A 26,682-nucleotide genomic window follows, 5' to 3' on the forward strand; every position below is an offset into this window, starting at 1 on the left:
CAAGCATTGGGATGCCTCCATATGAAGCTTTGTATGACAGAAAATGCAGAACTCCCCTGTGTTAAGATGAGGTAGGTGAAAGAAAGATGATTGGGCCCGAAATTATTTAGCAGACCGAGAAGAAGATCAGGGTGATTAGAGATCAACTGAAAACTGCATCAGACCATTAGAAGTCCTACATTAATTTAAAGAGAAGGGATATTTAATATGCAGAGGGTGAGAAAGTATTCCTCAAGGTTTCCCCTTGGAAGAGAATTATGAGATTCGGCAGAAAGAGTAAACTGAGTCCTCGTTTCATTGAGTCATATGAGGTTCTGAAAAGAGTGGGTCCTTTGGCATATCATTTGGCACTACCTCCAGAGTTAGAAAAGATATATAATGTCTTCCATGTGTCTATGTTGAGGAGGCATCAGACCCATCTCATGTACTACCAGTAGAAGAAATTGAAGTGAATCCAGACCTCACATATGAGGAAGAACCCATAGAGATTCTAGCTTATGAGGTAAAGAAGCAATGGAACAAACAGATACCGTTAGTGAAAGTGCTGTGGAACCATCATTCGAGCCAAGAAGCTACTTGGGAACGGGAGGAGGATATGAGGAGATAGCACCCACAGCTGCTTAGAAATTGATACTAGGTAAAATTTCGAGACGAAATTTATTTAAGGGGGGGAGAATTGTAACACCCCTATTTGCATAGCCTGGTATATTTCACTATTCCGGTGACCGGTGTCGATCCGAACAATTAAGGGGATTAAAACCACACTTAAGACAACTAGATAAGCCCTAAACACAAATAATTAGTAATTGTCAATTAGTTAAGTATAAATAAGAAAAACATAACATAAGAAATTAAATGAGCCGAGAGTCATAGTGATGGGTGACCTTCTCGGGAAGGATTGCAAAGTTGATTTAAACTCAAATTTCGAACCGTAAAATGTGACACTGTGGTCCTTAGGACTATTATGAACACAGTGGAAAAGAGAAAATCACAAAAAATAATTGTTAAGCCAGTCAAATAATTAGGTCAGGGATCTGAAAGAAATATTAAATTATTTGCAAACTGGGTCGAACCGGCGAGGGGCAATTTGGTCAATTAATCCCGAGAGCTGACTCCTGACCTAACTGTTAAATAAAATCGGAGAAAAAAAAATTTTGAAAATGGAATTAAATTAAAGAGCTAATGGAAAAATAAATAGAGAAAAAAAAAAGAAAAAAAGAAAAAGGGAAAAGTGAAAAGTGATGACATCATGCATGATGTGATAAATATTATAATTAAAATTTAATTAATTTAATTTATGGTCTTCCTAAAGGATAATTCATAAAAAGAAAAGAAAGAAAAAAAAAAAGGTGGTCTTTTTCATTTTGCCGTCCCTCACCTCTCTCTCATCTCTCCCTTTGTTTTCTTTTCCACCATGAAAGCTTCCTTCAAGCTTTCTTAAACCCTTATTCTAGCCATAAATTCCATAGTTCCCTTAATAAAACCTTGCTAGCTCAAGTAGAAAAGAAGATTGAGGAAGAAAGAAAAAAGATAGGAAGAGGTTTGAAGGGAAAGAAATTTTCTGCACTAAGATTAGTAAACTAAACTCAATTTTCTAGTTGAATGAATGGTTATTATAGTTGAATGAACTTAGGATTATGCTTAAAATGAAACAAAAATAATTGTTAGAGGACTAAAAGTAAATTCGGTCAGCTAGGGTTTTCCATGGTAATGTATGAATTTGCTTGAATTAATAGTGTAGATAAACTTATATGAGTGTGGAAGTGATGTTGGTATGCTTGGAATCAATTAAATGTAACAAATTGGTGAATTAGGGTTTGGACCTAGGGTTTTGGAAGAAAAAAAATTGGAGAAATGGTCAAATGGTGTGTTTGACCTTTTTAGAGCTGAAAAATGGTCAAATGTGACCAATTGGGATATGTTGGAAGTGTTGGAATTGAATGAAAATTCGGATTGCTTAGGGCCATTATGCAGGCAGTAGGACCAAGGTCCCTTTTAGAGACCAAAACTGAAAATTTACAAATCCAATTGGTGTAAGGCCAATTGGGAATGAAATTAGACACAAAATGACACATTTTTCATTCAGGAATCATGCCCAGAAAGTGACCATAGCATAGTGAACAAATTGGCCAAATCCAGATGTGAGTGTTCTACCCTGTACAAAAATGACCAAATGAACAGTGTTTGTTCATTTGGCAATAACATGGGTTAGGTAGGTTTAAATGATCTAAAATTTTACCAGTAGAAAGTTAAGATATAGACCTAAAACTTTTATGAAGAACACAAACCCAAATTCTGCTCTTAACCAAGTCATTTAGCCACCCAAAATTGGTGATCTAAAACTGCCAGAACCTAGAAATTTGCCTAGAAATGTGGGTAAGTCCAATTCGGCAGCCATGATTCAAATGGCTATAACTTGAGCTACAAAACTCCAAATGGAGTTATTCAAAAAGGAGAATAAAGCTAAGACAATAAGGAACAATTTCTATGAAGAAAACTTAGCCAAATTCTAATAGCAAAATGACCAATGAAATAGTGCAATATAAGACACCAAAACTGAAAATTTGCAAATTTGCCTAAAAGACTTAGAATTTAAGTAAACAACCAAAACCAACAAATTTAGTAATAAAAATGTGGTATGTGGGTGAAATTGGAATTCCAATACCTATTAAGCATTAGAAAGTCAACAAATTGACTTGAATAGTATAGTGAATAATAACCCCGAAACACAAATTTTAAAGAACACAAATTTTAGCATATTAAAGCTAGGTAAATGTAAATTTGAATTTATTTTTAGATTTATGATAAGTCATGATACTGAAACACTGTGAAATTGTATGTTTCAGTGGAAAAGAATACTGGGAAAAAACTCGAGGGATCGAGTCAAGGCCAAGAGGCGACTCGTATAAGGTCTATGCACAACATAGAATTTTCTGTAAATTTTCTTCAGCAAATTGTTTTGAATGAATTGTAACATTAAATTGTGACTTAATTGTATTGAAATGTTTATTATGCTTTTGACTTAAATTGTTGAAAGTTTACTTGTATGTGTTTGAAATGGCAATAAATGTTTGATAAATTGTTAAGATAGTTTTGAAACCACAGTGTCATGACCATATATTTGAATACCTCACTAGCATGACTAGTGGGGGAAATTAATTTTGAATTTTGATTCCTTCTCTGGCTGAAGTGTTGAGGTGTGTGCCAGTAGAAGAAGAAATTGAATGGATATCCATATATTTGAGCTAGCTAGTCTTGTGATGTGACTTCTCATAAGCCTCTAGCTATTGAGATGATTATTATTTCGAATGGCATGACATAATTTTGTTTTTTTATGAAATTTGTTTTGAGACTTTTGAAATGAAATTGTTTGGATTAAAAGCTTATAAATGATGTTTGTATTTATTTTTCATATTCAGTTCAGTTTTTGAATTAGTATGATTTAAATTATGCATAAAAGTTATTTTAGTATGTTGTGCACCACTGAGTCATAGTACTGAGCGATGGCTGTTATTGGTGTCGCAGATATAGAGATTAGAGGAGCAGCAGAGTGAGCTGCTGAGAATTGTGGAGCCACCTTCCCTGAAGTTCTATCGGGTATATTTTATACCTTGATTGTAATAATTATTTTGATATATGTAAATGTATGTACATGTGGAACTGGTCATGAGCAGTTGTATAAAGTTTCTAATAATATTAGTTTGGATTTTTGTAATGTAAATTCTGGATTGCTGAATGTAAATTGTTTTAACTTTAATGAAATTGGAAATGAAATTATTTTGTTTTAATTTGAATGAAATTACTTACTATTATTTTGGATGATATTGAATTGGAAATTATTGATTTGAATTTTAGAATTTGAGAAATGATGTTGAAATTTATTATGGTGGATATTGAAGTTGTTGAGTTGATGAGATAAATCATTGAAAGTGTTTTTTTAGGTATTTGAAGAACTGTTTTATCAAAATACAGACGGCACTCTGCCGAAATTTTTCTAAAATTTATGAAAAAAGTAAAAAGGGACAAAAATTTTAACTAGTTTTCAAACTCTAATTAAATGTTTTAACACCTATTAGAAAATGCTCACCACTTCTAAAAAGTAAGAAAATGATTTTAAAATCCCTTGTAGGGTACTTAATGAGTTATCGGTTGGTGAAGTTCAGTAGTTCATTAGGTATTCTGCGGGACCATGTTATGCCTTACAGAGGGGTAAGGTGTGACACGTTACTACTGGCAAATTTCGAAAAGAGACTGTCATGCTAACTGTGATTTTAAAACAAATTTTAAAAGTTTCCTAATCAATAATCACATTTGCAAAACAATAAACACATTCAAATCATCATAAAACTCATAAAGGGGTTGGCAACACAAAAATTTCTCAAATGTAAAGGAAAAACCATATCTCATTCATATAATCTCATTCAAAGCAAACTCATTCAAATAAACTCATTCAAATTAATTTACAAGGTTAAAAACAAAGAAAAAGGTTAGTTGTGCACAAACCTTCAATGATCTCCTTTCTCTTTACTTACTTCTCCTTATCTATCCCAACCTCTTTTTTTACTAAAAACACACAAGTAGAATGTCTTAATACTCATCTCAACTATTGCCAAGAACTCATTACATAAATGTCTAATGCCTCCCTAAGTTAGATTTGTAATTTCAAAGAGTTTTGGATTTTGGACAGCTTGGTACCCTAATCTTGGAACCCCAATTTTTACCTAGTTCCAATCATAATTTGGTGAAGTGTTCTGCATAAAAATTGTTCCTCGAGGTCTCAGCTTTATTTTGCTTTTTGAATCACCTAATTTGAATTTTTGTAGCTCAAGTTAGATTAAATTACTAATTACTATTCACATAGTCCAGGTTCTAACAGATTTATTGACTTAACTTTGCCTAGCAATTTGTTGAGTTAAGTTCATAATTTGGCCTTAAACACTTCATGTGAAATGTTCCACTATGTTTTAGGTTTCCATCGGTTCAAGAATCAGCTAAATTGGAGTTTTCTAGAGTGAGTTATGATAATTCAAAATTTATTGTTCACGTAGTCCAGGTTCTACAGATTCTATGTTCAGAATTCCACCTCCAAATTCAAGGCTCATTTAGGGTAGCTTATGGTCATTTTATGGGTAGGGTATCTTCACAAAAATTCTAGCCCTATGTCTTAAATTTCATTTCAATTGGTTTCACACCAATTGGAGTTGTGTAGCTCAACATATGAGCATTTATGTAAACTGGACTCAGCGTCCAAAATTTTCTGCACAAGAACAACACTTCCAAATCTACATTCAATTCTACCAGTCTCTTCAATACATGGTTAAACCACATTAAATGGTCAACAATTGACCTCAACAACTTCATTTGAATATCATATTATCAAACCCCTAAATTCCATGCAAAACCCTAATCTCCATAATTATATCTCATGCTAACTCATACAAAATCACATATCTATCATATGTATATTCATCAACAATACTAATAGACATATTAACTTCCATTAAAATCATCAAACCCACTTGTACCTAGGCTGGCAAAAATGGCCTCTACCATAACTTATCAATTTCTTCCAATTTCATGCAAATCTCAACTCATTTTAACATACTAGCAAGGATTAAATAAGAGAGCTAAGTAGAACTTGCACTAATCAACATCAAATCAAATTTAATTCACCTCAAATGACTATAATTTAATATTAATACATCCTTAGCACTTCATTTTCCAAAACCCCTAAATTTTCCAAAACCCTAGTTTGTAATTTCCCCAATCCATACCATTCCATTAATTCCTTTTATCAACCCAATGTCAATTCACACTTAAGGAACTTCAAATAACAATAAATTGCCATTATAAACACTAATTACACTTTATACAATAAAAGCCCCAATTTCACCATGAAACCTAATATTCCATTTTCTAATTTATGCAAATCCCATGTAATTTCACTACCCCAATCATGTATACCACTTCAATTAAACTTGAATTCATTATCAATTAAATTAAAACACATAAAAAGTAACACCCCTCACCCGTCTACAGTGTAGCCAAGTGAGGAGTGCCACATTTGGTGCCGGAGTACCTTATCTTATGCTATCATGTTCATTGTTAATTTTAAACTTATAGAAAATATGTGGTAAATTTTTTTTTTATCACAATTTATTTCTGTGGATACTCGAGGCAGAGCCTCCTCTGTTTAATCGGCATCCGACGGGTTCCACTAGTTGCTTGTTAAAAACAATTTCATATCTCTATATGTCATATCATGTCTTTTTTGCTCATATAATTTCAAGTTCATTCATTCATTCATATAGAAATTCATATGCAGAAATTCATAATTTTATTTACAACCCAAAATATATATTTGCAATTTTTATTTACATAACCAACTAGTAATTACATCATTATTATACACAATGAACTAAAATACTAGTCTATACATGGGACCTACCAAAATATAAAAGACTGGTGAGGTGACTCTGGATGGTGGCAGATCTGGTCGGAGCTCTGTCCGAACACTACTGTGGCGGCTGCTAATCTCCAGTACCTATGGGATAGAAAATCCAACGCACTAAGCAAATTGCTTAGTGGTGCATAATCTTAAAGCATAATAACTAAATGATTTAAAATAACAATAATATGTGTAATTTCATAATTCTATGTCAATTGTATATTTCAAATGCACTTTGGGAATAATTTAATTATCAGTATCTTATCTGTGCGTTTATTTCTTTCTTTGTATTTTAAAGTTATATCAGTGGTCTCTTCATGTAATTATTTAATTTTTTTAAAGCTTATTACTCATATCTGTGATCTTTTCAATACTTAATTAAATTTAAGACTCATTACTTATATTTGTGACTAAGTAACCTATAACAGTCTATAAAGACTGTATATACAGGAATATTCTATCCTATATACAACTATCTGTCAGGCATAAGGCTAGTGGGCAGGCATATAATATCCTGTATACAACTGTCTATCGGGTACAAGGCTAACGGGTGGGCTGTTAAGCCACAAATACAATTAGGCACAATGGCATCTGTCATGTCAGACATATTTTAATTAGGCAAAATGGCATCTGTCATGTCAGGCATATTTTATTGATCAATAATTATCCATGTAGGCTTATTCATGTAGGCTTATTCATGTTGGTCTAACTAGGTAGGCTTATTCATGTAAGCTTATTCATGTAAGCTTATTCATGTAGGTAGTTCTGCTATCTATATTCCATAATTGGTATACCAATCGATCTAACTATATATATATATATATATATATATATATATATATATATATATATATATATATATATATATATATATATATAAGCCTAGGTTTATTATGGGCAATTAAGCATTAATAATTATTTAACTAAATTTTCATGTTCATGTATTGTGGGAAAGTGGGTCACATTTCTGTTTCATGTAATTTAGCATATAGTGACAACAGAATTTTCATGTCAATGTATAGTGGGAAAGTGAATCCCGCATACCCATTTTATGTAATTAACATGTAGTGACTTATTAGAGATAAGTCATTAAGTTATTTCAAGAACCTTTCTTTAGGTTCAGCTTTACTGTCTTGTCTTTACATATCAAATTGAGCAACTTGTGGCTACTATTTGGCCACACTTTCTCAATGGAAGTTGTTCCTCTATGTCTTGTCTTTATTTTCATTTTTGAATCATGTCATTTGGATTTGTATAACTCAAGTTATGGTCAAATAACTATAACTAGGTTAATTCTGAATTTTTGTTCCCTTACTAGGCAGTTTTGATAATATACTTTGCCAATTTTATTTGAGTAGGTTGCTGCCATATTTAGTGTCTACTATTGTTCATATGATATGTTGCCCTATATATTATGGTCACTCAAAATTTTTTGTTGTAATTTTTCAAGTCTTGTAGAGTTACTTTTAGTCAAGTTATTGGACTGGACTCAAATGTCTTGTAGTAATAGGATTTCAATTAGGGCAGTAGCTTTGACCCAATATTTGAGCTTCATACATTCATAAGGTGAGGAAGATGTATAAAACAAAATTGAAGGTCTATTTCTTAGCTTTCCAAAATGGTATGGCTCATTTTAATTGAAAACTTCTAGTGGGAGATATACTTAAAACACTATTCTGGAGTTAATGGTCATTTATACCATTTCCAAATTTGGTATGCCAAATTAATCAAGTTAATTGATCTAATTTCCTAAGTTTCTGGGTTTTGGTCAAAATATCATTATTGTAGGCCTATGTCTTATTGAAAATTTGGCACTGGTTTTAGGGAATTTGGAGATCTATGGACCAAGTTATGGCTTCTTTGCCAAAACTAGTCAAGTGGTCTTTATTTAGCAATTCTGGGCAGTTTCAATTCTGGACAAATTTGGTACCCCAAATTAGGCAAGCAATTTGGTTAGGTAAATGGCATTTCTGGGCTGTAGTGTCTTCACAAGAGTTGTAACCCTATATCTAAGCTTTCTAATAGTGTAAATTTCGGGTCATTTGGACTTGCATATAGTGAGATATGACTAAAAGAGTGAACACTATTCATTTGGTCATTTTTGGGTTCACTAAAAAGGCAATCCGGATTTGGTCAAGTTTTAGGTCACTTTTTAGGCAGAATTGGTATATAGTTTCTACATGAAAGTTGGAGTTTTTTAGGTAATTTTTCACCTCCAATTAGCCTCATACCAATTGGAGTCACACAAGGTCAGTTATAACTCAATTCACACACTATTTTCAATAATGTCACAACCTGCACTAAATAACACTCCCAATATTCATTTCTCCATCTCCCAAACTTCAAGTATGCATTCATGGCACTTCTAATATCATCAATTCATCTTAATCAATCAATATCTAGTAGTATACACAAGTCTATAATAACCAATTCAAAACTCTAAATTCAATTTGGTCAAGGTCAACCATATGTACATGAAACAATTGGCTAGTGCATGAAATTTTAACTATCAATGCCTAATTCCTTTTCACATATCCATGGACACCATAATTCACCATTTAATTCATAAAATTACATATTTTCTATGTTCCTCAAGGCTTCCAAATTGGGCAGTATCACTAATCACTCATAATTTGTTTAAAGCCCTAAGTTAGTGTCAAGGCCAACAATTATACATGCAATTTAATTCCTACACTCTTAGTCACCTTAATCAACATTATAATTCACCAATTATGTGTCTAATTTAATCGATAATCATGCTTATCAAGGCTTCCAATTGAACAGTTTCAAGCCTAAACAAAATCCCTAAAATTTATGGTTACAAACCCTAATTCACAATCAAACCATAAACACCCACATACACTTCTTTCCTAATTCATGTAATTAGCTTAATTAACATTACTAAACATCAATTTTATGTAAAAATTAAACAATCTCCCCTAGTTTCCATGGCTACCAAATTGGGGATTTCCCAATTACCCATCAATTCCTTCAATTTTTCTAACACACTTACTCAATTAACCCTCAATTCAAGAAATTAAGGAAGAGAGGTGAGGGATTATACACTAACCTTTAATGGTAGCCTCCTTGAATTGCCAAACTTCGACTCTTACCTCTTCTAATTACTATCAATGCCTTCCTTTTGATGTGGGGAACAACTTTTGTAAAGGGACAATTTGAAGATTATGGCAAGAATGGAGCATGCAAGGTGAAAGAATAAATGGGGGAAGTGAGGCTAGGGTTCAACCAAGTGAGAAATTAGGGAGAGGTGAGTTTTCTTTTAACCTTTTTCTACCCATTTCTATCCTTTTTATAACCCCCCACTAACCCTTATTTATAATATAATATTCAAGATTTTAAAATTTCTAATTAACCCCACTCCAGTTCCCTTAATTGCACTCATGTAATTTCATATTTTCATGGGAGTTTTTATGAAGTTTTTCTAAATGTTTGTATCACTCATTTTTAATGGACTTTTTGGTCAAAAGTCAACTTTAAGTGTCAAATGACTAAAATACCCCTCTTCGAGTTAAAGTCCTTTTTCAGAATTATCGATCGGACAATTCCTTAAATTTTCACACTGTCTGTTTTAAATTTTTATTTTCACTTTTATCAATTAATTAAAGTTTCCTTGAAATTTTTTAATGTCATTTACACATCGGTAAATTTTTAATTAAACCCTAAAAACTATTTCCTAGGGTTTCTCGCGGGTCCGGGACACAGCTCTTTTAACCTAATTGCATTTCATGCCTTTTATTTTTCCTTAATTTTTCTCGTATTTTCTCATCATTTATTTCATCATTTTATGTATCCTCACTATCATTTAGATGTAGCTCCCGGCACTCTGACCGTCTGAGTAGATGTTAGTCATCGGAGCAGTAGAATGAATGGACTACCATTAGTGAGGATGTTACATCAAACCTTAAATTTTCCATGGTTTGTAATACCCTCCCTGTAGCAACTCCGTACATTCTACGGTTTCGGTGACCAGTGTCGGTCCGGACAGCTAGAACGTCCAAAAAAAATATTTAAACTAAAGTGAGGAACCATAATTAACTCAAATATTAATAACAAAAATTTAGAAAAAATTTTAGAAATAAAATACAACCAAGTAAAATGAGCCGATGCCCAAGCGATAGGTAACCCAGTGGGAAGTTGCGGTTCTCGCAACTAGGAGCCCTAGACCCGAGAGAAAATTCATAAAATAATTTTTGGGACTCCAGAGAAGGGTCATTGAGGTTCCTATGGCATTAGAATTCTAAGAAAATATTTAGAAAAATTTTTCAATCGGTACAGATAATTTTGGCCCGTTGAGCCAAACGGAGGGCATTTTGGTCATTTCGCCTTCAGAGGTGATTTTTGGCCGACTTGTCCAGTTAAGTAAATAATTATTATAATATAAAATGTGAATAAATAATGCTAAAAATTAAATTGAAAATGAGTAGAGAAGATAAGAAAAAAAAATGGAAGAAAATACTAATTATGACATCATATGATGTCATTAAACACTTACCTACCAATCATATTTAATCAACACTTAAATTAACTAATAAAATATACATAGAATACAACAAAAAACTCATAAAAATCTAGCAGCCCATCACCTTCCCGTATCCCTCAAACTCCATAACCATTCCACCATTGAAAGCTTACCAAAGCATTATAACCCACCCAAATCTCACTTAAAACCCTAAGTCCACTTCAATAAAATTTGTCCCTACATGTTAAGCAAGTGTTTGGCTGCCAAGAAAGCTAAAGAAAGTGAAGAATTAACAAGAGAAAATTCTGCCCTACTAAGGTTAGTGCCATATACTTTGCTTTTATACCTTTTTAATCATGAATTTGAGCTAAGTTAAGTTGAAAATTTGATGAAAATTGAATTAATGAAGCATGGTTATATTTCATGAAATTTTGGCAGCCTTGACATGAGTTAGAGTTAGGAGAATTCTTTGGTTAAAGTGACATATTAGCTGCCCCTCTTATAAATTATATGATTAGTATAGCAAATTAGGAGTAGGATGCATGAATTGGAGGCTTGGACAATTAGGGTTAGGGTTTTGAAATTTAATTTTAGTGGTGGATGAAAATGGACACAAACTAAAGTTTTAATGGTCAATTAGTGACCATTTGAGGTAATTTGACCAAAACTTGGAGTGAATTGTAGCATTAGAAAACTGATTTGGTATGCTGCCTAGTGAGACTTGCAGGGTAGCTGTGAGTCTAGCCTGTTTGGACAGCCATAACTTGGGCTGTGTAAGTTCAATTGGTGTTTGGCCAATTGGACATGAAACTAGACACATAATGTCACAACTTTGGTGAAGAAACCATGCCCATAAGACCAAACCAAGTGGACCAAAAACTTGTCCCAATCCGGGTGTCCTGCAACCAGTTTCTGCAGAATGACCAAATGAACAGTGATTGTTCATTTGGCCATAACTCATTGTAGAATGGCCCAATTGACCTGAAATTTTTCCAGCAATAAGCTAAGATATAGACCAACAACTTTTATGAAGAAACCTACCCCAAATTATGACCAGAACCTATCCAACAATTGAGTTGTAGTCACTGTTCACTGCACTGTAGATATGGTCAGCCCTGAAAATTTTCAATCCGGCCAGTTGTGGTTTTTGGACCATAACTTGAGCTACAAAACTCAAAATGGAGTAATTCAAAAAACGAAATTCAACTAGACAAAATAAGGAACAACTTTCATGTTTATCATTTTTCCAAATTCTCACTGCAACAGCAACTAATGGAACAGTAATGATAGGGTATGAAAACTGAAAATTATGCTCCATTAATTTTAAGCTTAGAAATGGTATTGTTAACCAATACCAACAAATTTTGAATGTAAAATGTGGTATGTTGGGAGTGTTAAAACCAATGTACCTATTTTCTATGCAAAAGTCAACATTTTTGTTGACTAATGAAGGGAATAGTAACACCAAAACATGAAATTCAAAAATTGTAAAATTCAAAAGTATCAAATGCCCTAGTATACCTAACAAGATTGGTTTGGATAGTTTGGCATGCCAATAGGGTTCAGTTAGCAGTACTGCACATGGCATTATGCCATTCTATGATTTCATGGCTCTTAGCCATTCTGACATTGTGCTGATATTTGGCCTTGTGCCTATTGTTATTACAGCTTATTAGCTGTTCTGTTGCACACCAGGAGATGCATATGTGACCGATGGTGTGACGGCCCGAGGTACTAGATACCCAGTGCCAGTTTACCCATTTATCCAGTCCAGTCGTCCAGTATAGGTTACTTGGGCAACCAAAAATGAAAGTGGATAAATTTAATGAAATAATGAATATAAGAATACAAAATAAGTAAGACTACAAATACTCATCGAAAATTTATTTGCAATAAGACACCGATACATTCACTGCATATTTACTTCCTGTTATTTCTTTTTATTTTATTATTGGCACCACTAAGCATTATTGCTTAGCGCGTTACTTTTGCCACGCGTAGGTTCTGGAGATACTGACCGAGAGCCCAGTAGACCACAGGCTGGGTGAGACCTCCTACAGTTCTGCATAGTGTCCGTGTCACCTCACCATCTTTTGTAACTAACTTTTATTTTCTTTTGTGTAATTGAAACTTATGTAATGTATTTTGATGTTCATGTAAATAATGGAAATTGTGTTTGTGAATGGAAAAGTGAATATTTATTTATGACTTTTACATGATTATTACATGAGATGAATGATTGAGAAATGCAAATGTTGTTGAAAAACATATTGAGATTTTGATATTGGAGTTTGAGAATGATTGAATATGATTATTGGAAGTGTTTTTCACCGGTTCCGAAGAACTGTTTTCTCCATTTTTAGCCGGTACTCTGCTGGATTTTCTATAAAATTTTCAGAACCTCAAATAAATTATAATTTCAATAAATGACTTAAATGAATTATATTTCATAAATTATATTCAAAACTATGATAAAAGTAAATTAAGGAAGAATAAAAATGATTGAGATAAAGTAGAGTGTTTCGGTACACCGTGTGACATATCTTACTCGGATATACTGTAGACGGGTGAGGGGTGTGATATTTAGTGGTATCAGAGTACGGTTTAGGCGTTTCTGGGCCTAGATTGAGTCCATACCTTGCATTGCATTTGTAAGAGTCGAGGTGACACTAATACAGATCTGTTGTCTTTGTTAAATAGGATATGGACCCTTCATCTCAGAGGGCAGTTGAGGAGGAAGTGGAGAGTCATGCTCCACCTGCAGCAGCTGAGACTAGGGGTAGGGGAGAACCTGCTCCACCAGCTCCATCAAAGCCTGCTCAACCTCCACAGGCCGTGTTCCAGCAAATGGCTGAATTCTTCAAACAAATGGCTGGGGTAATGCCACCACCACCACCACCTCCACAACCGAAATCACACCTGGAAAAATTGAGAAAATTTGGAGCAGTGGACTTCTTTGGCAAGAGAGAAGATGATTCTGTTGCAGCCGAAAATTGGTTGAACAGAACAGGCAGAGTTTTAAAACAACTCCACTGCACTCCAGAACAAAATCTAGAAGCTGCCATATCTCTGTTGCAAGATGATGCATATGAATGGTGGGATACGGTGTCCAGTGAAGTACAGCCAGAAGTAATAACTTGGGACTTCTTCCTCTCCAAATTCAAGAAGAAATATGTGGGTAGTGTATACCTAGAAGAGAGAAGAAGGGAATTCATTAACCTGAGGCAGAGACAAAGACAGTGGCCGAGTATGAAAAGGAATTTGTCAGATTGAGCCGCTACGGAAGGGAGATAGTCCCTAATGAGGCCGAAAGGTGTAAGAGATTTGAAGAGGGATTAAATGACAACATAAAGATCATGATCACTGCCTTGGGAATCACCGACTTCACCAAGTTAGTGAAAGCTGCAATAAAGGTTGAAAAGGTTAGAATAAGTGAGCAGACCAGAAGAGAGAGACAGCAGAAGAGGGGCCCAGGTCAGTCTAGTTCATCTCCTGCATTTGGGAAGAAGTTCAAGGGTCCACCTGCATAGAGTTCAGGTCAACCACAAGGTCAGGGTCAGTCTCAGGGGCCCAAGACACAGTTTACCCTTAGGAGAGGTCAGTCCACACCATCAGTGGGCAGCTCTCCAGGGATGGGGTTTAGAGGACCAGCCCCAGCAACTTCTGCATGTCCACATTGCCTGAAGTGGCATAAGGGGGAGTGTTGGAGAGTGACTGGTGCCTGCTTAAGGTGTGGGTCAATAGAGCATTAGTTGAGGAACTGTCCATGCAGAACTACTACAGCTGCTCCAACACAAGCAGACAGACCAACTCCTGCACCACAAAGGGGTAGGAAATCTGGCAAATCTGAGGCAGTGGGACCATTATAGAGGCCTGCATCTGAGCCAGCAGAGAGGCCTGAGAGCAGACCACCTGCCAGAGCCTATGCCATGAGAGCTCAGGAGGAGCAAGATGCCTCAGACGTCATCAGGGGTACGTTCTCCCTCTACAATACATCTGTGCATGCATTTGTGGATCCAGGATCCACTCATTCATACATCTGCATCAACTTACCTATAGAAAGGGGGATATTAGTAGGGGAGAGTGACCAAGACATTCTGGTTACTAATCCATTGGGCCACAGTGTAGTGCTAAACAAAGTATACAAGGGTTACCCGTTAAGGATTCAGGGGTATGAATTCTTGGCAAACCTGATTGAGTTGCCCTTCCACGAGTTTGACGTGATTTTGGGAATGGACTGGTTGTCACGTCATCAGGCAATAGTTGATTGTAAATTGAAGAGAATTTCTCTGAAAACTTCTGAGGGTAATGAGATCACTGTTTTGGGTGAAAGGACAGATTTCCTGTCCAATGTTATCTCAGCCACAGTTGCAAGAAGAATGATGAGAAAAGGCTGTGAAGCTTACCTAGCACACGTGGTTGATACTAGGCAAGTTAAGCCAAACCTGAGTGATATACCCACAGTAAGAGACTTCCCAGATGTATTTCTTGAAGAGTTGCCTGGTTTACCACCAGAAAGGGAAGTCGAGTTTGCTATTGAGGTAATGCTGGGTACAGCACCCATTTCCATTGCTTCTTATAAGATGGCACCCACTGAATTGAGGGAGTTGAAAACTCAGTTGCAAGAGTTGCTTGATAAGGGGTTTATACGCCCCAGTGTGTCACCATGGGGAGCTCCAGTGCGGTTTGTGAAAAAAAAAGGATGGGACTTTGAGGTTATGCATCGATTACCGGCAGTTGAATAAAGTGACTATGAAGAACAAATATCCGTTGCCTAGAATTGATGATTTGTTTGATCAGTTGAAGGGAGCAGGAGTATTTTCTAAGATTGATCTCAAATCAGGGTATCATCAGTTGAGGGTGAAGGATGCAGATGTGCCAAAGACTGCGTTCAGGACCCGATATGGGCATTATGAGTTCCTAGTGATGCCCTTTGGCCTAACAAATGCACCAGCGGCATTCATGGACCTTATGAACCGTATCTTCCATCCACACTTAGATCGGTTCGTAGTGGTCTTTATTGATGATATTTTGGTGTATTCCAAGACCAATGAAGAACATGATGAGCATTTAAGGATTGTTCTGTAAACCCTGAGAGAAAATAAGCTGTATGCTAAGTTGTCCAAGTGTGACTTCTGGTTAAATGAAATTGCATTCCTTCGACACATAGTGTCAGCTGATGGGATTAGAGTGGATCCCAAGAAAATAGAAGCAGTGATGGAATGGAAGCCTCCCAGGAATACAACTGAGGTCAGAAGTTTCTTGGGGCTAGCTGGGTATTACAGGAGATTTGTGAAGGGATTTTTCTTAATAGCTGCTCCAATGACCAAGTTGTTACACAAGAATGTCAGATTTGACTGGAATGACAAGTGTCAGACCAGTTTTGAGAAGTTGAAGGCTATGTTGACAGAGACACCAGTGTTAACACAAAGATGTCGAGAAAGGACTTTGTGGTCTCTGTGATGCCTCTCATAATGGGTTAGGGTGTGTATTGATGCAAGAGGGAAAGATGGTCGCTTATGCTTCCGCATACCTAAGGCCACATGAAGCAATTACCCTACCCATGATCTAGAGCTTGCAAGAATTATCTTCGTGACCAAGATATGGAGGCATTACTTATATGGTGAAAAGTGCTACATTTACACGGACCACAAAAGCCTAAAATACTTGCCAACCCAGAAGGAGCTCAACCTTAGACAGAGACGATGGATTGAGTTCCTGAAGGACTATGATTGTGTAATTGACTACCATCCTGGGAAGGCAAATGTAGTTGCTGATGCTTTGAGCAGAAAGTCCATCACAGCTTTGAGATCATTGAATGCCCGTCTATCTTTGGTCTGAGATGGAGCTATTTTGGCTGAGTTGCAAGTGAGGCCAAACCTGCTACAGTAGATTTTAGATGGGCAAAAGGCAGATGAAAAATTAATGGCTATTATGAGCAAAATCTTAGAGGGAAAAGCAACTGACTATGAGGTGAAAGCAGATGGGTGTCTCTACTACAAAGGAAGAGTATGTGTACCAGATAATGTGGAATTGAAAGCCAGTATTCTGAAAGAGGCACATGCCAGTGTTTGTGCTATGCACCCAAGAAGTACAAAGATGTATCATGATCTAAAGCTTCAGTATTGGTGGCCTGGTATGAAGAAGGACATAGCTGACTATGTGACTAAATGCTTGACATGTGAACAAGTCCAGGCAGAACATCAAGTTCCATCAGGTTTGCTACAGCCTATACGCATACCTGAATGGAAATGGGATCGGGTCACCATGGATTTTGTAAGTGGTCTACCTCTCACCCAGAAGAAACATGATGCAGTATGGGTGATAGTGGATAGATTGACGAAGTCAGCACACTTTCTGCCAGTTAGGACTGACTACTCACTAGAGAAATTAGCAAAATTGTATATCAATGAGATAGTTAGATTGCATGGAATTCCACTTTCCATCATATCTGATCGAGACCCAAGGTTTACATCGAGATTTTGGAAGAAGTTGCATGAGTCCTTGGGTACACAACTCCACTTCAGCACAGCTTTCCATCCTCAGACGGATGGGCAATCAGAAAGAGTAATCCAAGTAAACAATTGAACCAATTGAATTAATATAAATATTGAACTAAAATGATAATAATAACATGAAATATATGTCAGGTCCTTGAGGATATGCTGAGGAGTTGTGTCATTGAGTTTGAGGGAAGTTGGGATAGATACCTCCCACTGGTAGAATTTGCATACAACAATAGCTACCAAGCTAGTATCCAAATGGCTCCATATGAAGCACTGTATGGGAGGAAATGTAGAACTCCAGTGTGCTGGACTGAATTGGGCGAAGACAAACTAGTAGGGCCAGACCTGGTGAAGCAGACTGAGGAGAAAGTAAAACTAATCAAAGCCAATCTGAAGGTTGCCTTAGACAGACATAAATCCTATGCCGACTTGAAGCAAAAAGAAATAGAATATGCAGTTGGCGATAAAGTGTTCCTCAAGGTGTCACCGTGGAAGAAGGTACTGAGGTTTGGAAGAAAAGGTAAGTTAAGCCCTAGGTTCATTGGCCCATATGAAATCATTGAACGTGTGGGTACAGTGGCCTATAGGCTAGCTTTACCACCAGAGCTGGACAAGATCCACAATGTGTTCCACGTATCTATGCTAAGAAGATATCACTCAGATCCTTCACATGTCATATCCATGGAAGAAATTGAAGTACAACTGGATTTGACATATGAAGAAGAACCCATACAGATCTTGGCTCGGGAAGTGAAAGAGTTGAGGAATAAGCAGATTCCACTGGTGAAAGTGTTTTGGAGGCACCACAACACCGAAGAGGCAACTTGGGAAAGTGAAGAGACGATGAGGCAATAGTTCTCTCAACTGTTTGCATCAGATAAATTTCGAGGATGAAATTTAAATTAGAGGGGAAGAGTTGTAACAGCCTTCCTGTAGCAACTCCTTACATTCTACTATTTCGGTGACTAGTGTCGGTCCGGACAGCTAGAACGTCCGAAAAAAATATTTAAACTAAAGTGAGGAACCATAATTAACTCAAATATTAATAACAAAAATTTAGAAAATATTTTAGAAATAAAATACAACCAAGTAAAATGAGCCGATGCCCAAGCGATGGGTAACCCAGTGGGAAGTTGCGGTTCTCGCAACTAGGAGCCCTAGACCCAAGAGAAAATTCATAAATTAATTTTTGGGACTCCAGAGAAGGGTCATTGAGGTTCCTATGGCATTAGAATACCAAGAAAATATTTAGAAAAATTTTTCAATCGGTACAGACAATTTTGGCACGTTGAGCCAAACGGAGGGCATTTTGGTCATTTCGCCTTCAGAGGTGATTTTTGGCCGACTTGTCCAGTTAAGTAAATAATTATTATAATATAAAATGTGAATAAATAATGTTAAAAATTAAATTGAAAATGAGTAGAGAAGAGAAGAAAAAAAATGGAAGAAAATACCAATTATGACATCATATGATGTCATTAAACACTTACCCACCAATCATATTTAATCAACACTTAAATTAACTAATAAAATATGGATAGAATACAGAAAAAACTCATAAAAATCCAGTAGCCCATCACCTTCCCGTATCCCTCAAACTCCATAACCATTCCACCATTGAAAGCTTACCAAAGCTTTATAGCCCACCCAAATCTCACTTAAAACCCTAAGTCCACTTCAATAAATTTTGTCTCTACATCTTAAGCAAGTGTTTGGCTGCCAAGAAAGCTAAAGAAAGTGAAGAATTAACAAGAGAAAATTCTGCCCTACTAAGGTTAGTGCCGTATACTTTGCTTTTATACCTTTCTAATCATGAATTTGAGCTAAGTTATGTTGAAAATTTGATGAAAATTGAATTAATGAAGCATGGTTATATTTCATGAAATTTTGGCAGCCTTGACATGAGTTAGAGTTAGGAGAATTCTTTGGTTAAAGTGACATATTAGCTGCCCCTCTTATAAATTATATGATTAGTATAGCAAATTAGGAGTAAGATGCATGAATTGGAGGCTTGGACAATTAGGGTTAGGGTTTTGAAATTTAATTTTGGTGGTGGATGAAAATGGACACAAACTAAAGTTTTAATGGTCAATTAGTGACCATTTGAGGTAATTTGACCATAGCTTGGAGTGAATTGTAGCATTAGAAAATTGATTTGGTATGCTGCCTAGTGAGACTTGCAGGGTGGCTGTGAGTCCAGCCTGTTTGGACAGCCATAACTTGGGCTGTGTAAGTTCAATTGGTGTATGTTCAATTGTTGTTTAGCCAATTGGACATGAAACTAGACACATAATGGCACAACTTTGGTGAAGAAACCATGCCCATAAGACCAAACCAAGTGGACCAAAAACTTGTCCCAATCCGGGTGTCCTGCAACCAGTTTCTGCAGAATGACCAAATGAACAGTGATTGTTCATTTGGCCATAACTCATTGTAGAATGGCCCAATTGACCTGAAATGTTTCCAGCAACAAGCTAAGATATAGACCAATAACTTTTATGAAGAAACCTACCCCAAATTATGACCAGAACCTATCCAAAAATTGAGTTGCAGTCATTGTTCACTGCACTGTAGATATGGTCAGCCCTGAAAATTTTCAATCCGGCCAGTTGTGGTTTTTGGACTATAACTTGAGCTACAAAACTCCAAATGGAGTGATTCAAAAAAAAAATTCAACTAGACAAAATAAGGAACAACTTTCATGTTTATCATTTTTCCAAATTCCCACTGCAACAGCAACTAATGGAACAGTAAAAATAGGGTATGAAAACTGAAAATTCTGCTCCATTAATTTTAAGCTTAGAAATGGTATTGTTAACCAATACCAACAAATTTTGAATGTAAAATGTGGTATGTTGAGAGTGTTAAAACCAATGTACCTATTTTCTATGCAAAAGTCAACATTTTTGTTGACTAATTAAGGGAATAGTAATACCAAAACTTGAAATTCAAAAATTGTAAAATTCAAAAGTATCAAATGCCCTAGTATACCTAACAAGATTGGTTTGGATAGTTTGGCATGCCAATAGGGTTCAGTTAGCAGTACTGGACATGGCATTATGCCATTCTGTGATTTCATGGCTTTTAGCCATTCTGACATTGTGTTGATATTTGGCCTTGTGCCTATTGTTATTACAGCTTATTAGCTGTTCTGTTGCACACCGAGAGATGCATATGTGACCGATGGTGTGATGGCCCGAGGTATTAGATACCCAGTGCCAGTTTACCCATTTATCCAGTCTAGTCGTCCAATATAGGTTACTTGGGCAACCAAAAATGAAAGTGGATAATTTTAATGAAATAATGAATATAACAAGTACAAAATAAGTAAGACTACAAATACTCATCGAAAATTTATTTGCAATAAGACACCGATACATTCACTGCATATTTACTTCCTATTATTTCTTTTTATTTTATTATTGGCACCACTAAGCATTATTGCTTAGCACCTTACTTTTGCCACGCGTAGGTTCTGGAGATACTGACCGAGAGCCCAATAGACCACAGGCTGGGTGAGACCTCCTGCAGTTCTGCATAGTGTCCGTGTCACCTCACCATCTTTAGTGCATTAGTAGGACACTAGGTTTCATTTTGGTATTTTGTAACAAACTTTTATTTTCTTTTGTGTAATTGAAACTTATGTAATGTATTTTGATGTTCATGTAAATAATGGAAATTATGTTTGTGAATGGAAAAGTGAATATTTATTTATGACTTTTACATGATTATTATATGAGATGAATGATTGAGAAATGCAAATGTTGTTGAAAAACATATTGAGATTTTGATATTGGAGTTTGAGAATGATTGAATATGATTATTGGAAGTGTTTTTCACAGGTTCCGAAGAACTGTTTTCTCCATTTTTAGTCGGTACTCTGCCGAATTTTCTATAAAATTTTCAGAACCTCAAATAAATTATAATTTCAATAAATGACTTAAATGAATTATATTTCATAAATTATATTCAAAACTATGATAAAAGTAAATTAAGGAAGAATAAAAATGATTGAGATAAAGTAGAGTGTTCCGGTATACTGTGTGACATATCTTCCTCGGATATACTGTAGACGGGTAAGGGGTGTCACATGGTTGGCCAAATACCCTAGCTTAGGTTCCATGTATGGTTCTTCAATTTCTTAAGTTAATCACCTCATAGATAATTCTAATCCCATGCATACACAATTATTTTAGCTAGAATAATCACTTAACTTAATAGTGACTCTTACCAATCTTCAATCTTTCTTCCAAATCTCTTGTTCTTCTTGGTTTAATCCCTCAATCAAAGATTTCCTTGATGTTTTCTACTAATTAGATGGAAAACCCATGGAAGGGATGTGACACCCCTTACCTGTCTATAGAGTAGCCGAGCAAGGTATGTCACATTTGGTGCCAGAGTACCCTATCTTGTTTTGCCATGTACATTATTAATTTAAATTCCATTTACTAGTATTATCCCATGTATGGAAAATTTTTTTTATCACCTTTCATTTTTATGGAGACTCAAACAGAGTCCTCTTTGTTATATTAACGTATGATGGGTTCTGCTATTTACCTGTTAAAAATACATATCATATGTCATACTATTCATTTCATTCTTTTCCATATCATATTATACCATTCTGGCTCATATAAATTTCAGGGAAACATATTTCATTCATTCATATAAATTTTATATCTAATAATCTACAATTATGTACAATCGCAAAATTGAATTACATGTCTCAAAATAATTTATATCATTTACTTATATACAATGATCAAAATGCAAAATCTAAATTTACATGGGCCCTACCAAAATGGACTACTGAGGTGACAACCTATACTATAGTAGATCTGATCAAAATCCTATCTAGGTACTACTACTATTGCTGTTGTTGCTGGTGTTGGTTTCCCGTACCTACGTGTGGTAAGAACCAATGCGCTAAGCATATTGCTTAGTGGTGCATAAATTGAAATAAAATAACTAAATAATTGAAATAAACAATCTACATATAACTTTATAAAAAAATATAGATTCCATGAATTTAAAGTCAATTACATGTTTATAGAAGTTTGGGAGCAATTAAGTTAATTCAGGATCTTTTCTATTCAATTATTCCATGTTCAGTCTTATTACTCATATTTGTGATCTCTTCATATACTTATTGAAATTTAAAACTTATTACTCATATCTGTGCCCATGTAACCTATAACAAACTATAAAGACTGGATACATGGGAGTACACTGGTTAAACATTTGTATGTCTAACATGTATACATCTTTCATATTAGGCACAAGGCCAGCAGGCAGGCATGAAGCAAGAAATAAAATCAGGCACAATGGCCAACGGGCAGGCATAAAGCCTATAGAACAATCATATCAGACATATATTGTTTATCAATGATCATTCCTGTGGGCAGTACTACAATCTGTAGTCCCTAATTAATATACTAATCAATCCATGCTATACAAATAAGTCTAGGTATACTTTGGACAAAATAGTATTTTTAAGTACTTATAGTTTCATTATTTCATATTATATACTAATTGTATTTCATAGCATTTTCATGTCACTTGTAATGGAAAACATAAGTCCCACATGCATATTCATGTTATTTTTATGTTTAGCAAATTATTTTAGTTTATTTCATATCATATGCCAAGTCATTTTATGAACCTTTCTAAAGGTCCAGATTTGGTGTCTTAAATTCATCTAGCAAATTGGATAAGAAGTGGTCACTGTTTGGCCACACTCCCTTCATGAAAGTTGTTCCTCTATGTCTTTCTTCATTTTCCTTTTTGAATCATATTATTTGGAGTTTTAAAACTCAAGTTATGGTCAAATAACCAAAACCGGTTCATTAACTCACTCTAGTTACAAAACTAGGCAGATTCTGGAGTCAAATTTTACCTAATTATTTGGATATGTTACAGCCGCCTTTAGGCCTAATGTTATTCACAGGAGTTGTTACCCTATGTATTAGGATCACTCATATTTAAGATTTACAAATTTTCATGTAACACCATGAACCTCCGAGTTAAGAATAGTACCATTTTTAGTCGTGACTAGTACTATATAAAGACACCTTGAGGACAAAAAATAAATAGAAAATTAATTGAGATAGACACAATAAAAATTCAAGTGACCCAAAAATATAAGGATTCACTGGGTAGATTGAAAAAGAGGGATTATGAACCGATGAGGGGCATTTTGGTCAATTCACCTCAAGAGTTGACTTTTGACTAAAATGTTAATTAATTTAAGTGAAATTAATTAATTGAATTATGAAATATTTTTTTTTTAGGAAAAGAATTCAAGTATAAAGTGAAAGGAAAATAAAAGAAACAAAAATCTAGAATTTTAAGTCCATTTTGACCCAATTAAAATTTTAGGACCAATGGGCTTTGGACAACTCAATAAAAAAAAATAAATAAATAATTGGGATAAGTATAAAAGGAAGCCATCTTCCTCCCTTCCTCATTTAGTTGCCCCCCACACACCTCCTCTCCCTCTCTTTTCTTTCTTCTCTCTTCATTCTTCCACTTATAACCTCTCTCAACCATTGATTTTCCCCACTTTTTCTCCATGGGTTTTCTATCTAGTTGGTAGAAAACATCAAATTTATCTTTCAATGAGAGATTAGAAGCTAAGAGAACAAAAGAGTTAGAAGAAATTGAAGATTAGAAATGGTCACTTGAGGTAAGTTTCTTTTCATGTTAGATTAGTTGTATAAGCCTTGAATGAAGTTAACTTATGATGAAATTTCATGAGAAATTGAAAGGAAACATGCAGGGAATCTAAACTAGGGTTTTGGCCAACTTAGGGAAAATTAGGGTTTTTATGTATTTTAGTTAAATTGATGATAAATCTAAGTTAAATTGAGGTAGTATGCATGACTGGGAGTAGTAAGATTTCATGGGATTGCATAAATTAAATTATAGAAGATTAGGATTCATGGGAAAATTGGGTTTTGGTGCTAGAGAGTGAAATTGGTGTGTGTAGTGTTAAATTATGGTCATTTGAGGTTTATTTAGTTTGAATTGACATTGCGTTGATGAACGGAGGTAATGAAATGGTAGGATTAGGGAAAATTGCAAACTTTGGTGTTTGAAAATTGTGGGGTTTGTGTTAGGAAGTGCCATTGATGTGTCAATGCTAAATTATAGTCATTTTGGGTGAATTAAATGCGAATTGAGGTTGGTTAGTGGAAGTAATTGAAGAAATGAAAATTTTAACTTGGGGCAGAATTTTGCACACTGAATTCAGTGTGTTTGGAAGCTCATAACTTGAGCTATACAACTCCAATTGGTGTAACACCAAATGGAAACGAAACTTAAGACATAGGGCTAGAATTTTTTTGGAGATACCCTGCCCCGAAAATGACCTTAAGCTATCCGAAATGAGCCTTGAACTTGGAGAAAGAAATCTGGAACCTGCAGAATTTGATCATATGAATAGTAAAGTTTGCATGGCCATAACTCTCTCTAAAAAACTCCGATATAGGCGATTCTTGAACCGATGGAAACCTAAGACATAGTAAAATATTTCACATGAAGAACTTGAGGCCAAATTATGGACTTAACCCAATCAAATTGCTGAGTAAAGTTGAATCACTGAATCTGCTGCAGAATTACAGATTTACCATATGAGCAGTAAAATTTGCATGGCCATAACTCTCTCTAGAAAACTCAAATTTAGGTGATTCTTGAACTGATGGAAACCTAAAGAACATTTCGTATGAAGAACATTAGACCAAATTATGGACTTAACTTGATAAAATTGCTGAACGAAGTTGGATTGATAAATTTGCTAGAACTGAATCTGCAGCATGAATAGTGACGTGAACAATAACCGTATTTTGGTCATAACTTGAGCTACACAGCTCCGAATTAGGCGATTCAAAAAGGAAAATAAATTTAAGACCTAAATGAACAATTTTCATGAAGATCACCTCACCAAATTATGATCGAAACTAGGTACAAATTGGGTTCAAAGATTGGTGCACCAAGCTATCCTAAAACCAAAATATTCTAAAATTTTCAAAGATAACTTGGTATGCATTAGATATGCATGTAATGAGTTCTTGGCAGCAATTGAAATTGGTATTGAAGTATTCTATTTGTTTATTTTCAGTAGAAAAAGAAGTTGGAATGGACAAGGAGAAGTAGGTAACAAGGAAGGAGAATTATTGAAGGTTTGTTCACAACTAACATTTTCTTCGTTTTTAAACTTGTAAATTGTTTGGAATGTGTTTATTTGAATGAGTTTGCTTTGAACAAGTTTACTTTGGCTGGAATATAGTTTTTCTCTTGCATTTGAGAAATTTGGGTGTTGCCACCTTTATTTGGATATTATGATGAATTTAAATGTGTTTATTGGTTTATAAATGTGATTGTTGAGTGGCAAATTTTTGGAAACTGTTTTGAAACTACAGTTAGCATGACAGTCTCTTTCGGAACTCCCCAATAGTAACGGCTACTTGAGGTTGATAATTGATATTGATTATGTCTCCCATTAATAAAGGTTAGTGGGGTATGACTACATGAGTACTCATTAGCTAGCTAGCCTGTGACACCCCTTACTCGTCTACAGTGTAGCCGAGCAAGATATGCCACACAATGTATCGGAACACCATCACTTATCTTATTGATATTTATCAATTCTTAATTTATTTATTATAGTATTCAAGTGAAATTTATGAAATTGATTTCATTTAGATCATTTATTGAAATTATAAATTAATTTGCGACTCCAAAAATTTTATAGAAAATTCGACAGAGTGCTAGTTAAAAATGGAGAAAACAGTTCTTCGGAACTTGTAGAAAACACTTCCAATAATTTCCAATCATTCTCAAACTCCATTTGTATCACATTAATTTACAATAATTTCTTAATGATTCCTCCATTTTTCATTCATTCATTTCACATCATGATAATGCTCAAATCATAAATAAATTCTCATTTGGTATTTATAATCACAAAGTTATAAATACTTATATTAATACAAAATTATATTACATAGGAATCAAATATACATGATAAAATAAGATTTTAATTACAAAACTTACAAAAATCACAAAATACAAAATGGGACCTAGTGTCCTACCAATGCATTGTAGTATGTGAGGTGACACGGACACTATACAGAACTGTGAGCGACCTTACCTAGTCTGTGGTCTACTGGGCTCTCTGTCCAAATCATCAGTACCTATGTGTTGTAAAAGCGACGCGCTAAGCATAAAGCTTAGTGGTGCCAATAATA

Source organism: Hevea brasiliensis, chromosome 5 (genome assembly GCF_030052815.1).
Source record: "Hevea brasiliensis isolate MT/VB/25A 57/8 chromosome 5, ASM3005281v1, whole genome shotgun sequence".
In the NCBI taxonomy this organism is placed as follows: domain Eukaryota; kingdom Viridiplantae; phylum Streptophyta; class Magnoliopsida; order Malpighiales; family Euphorbiaceae; genus Hevea; species Hevea brasiliensis.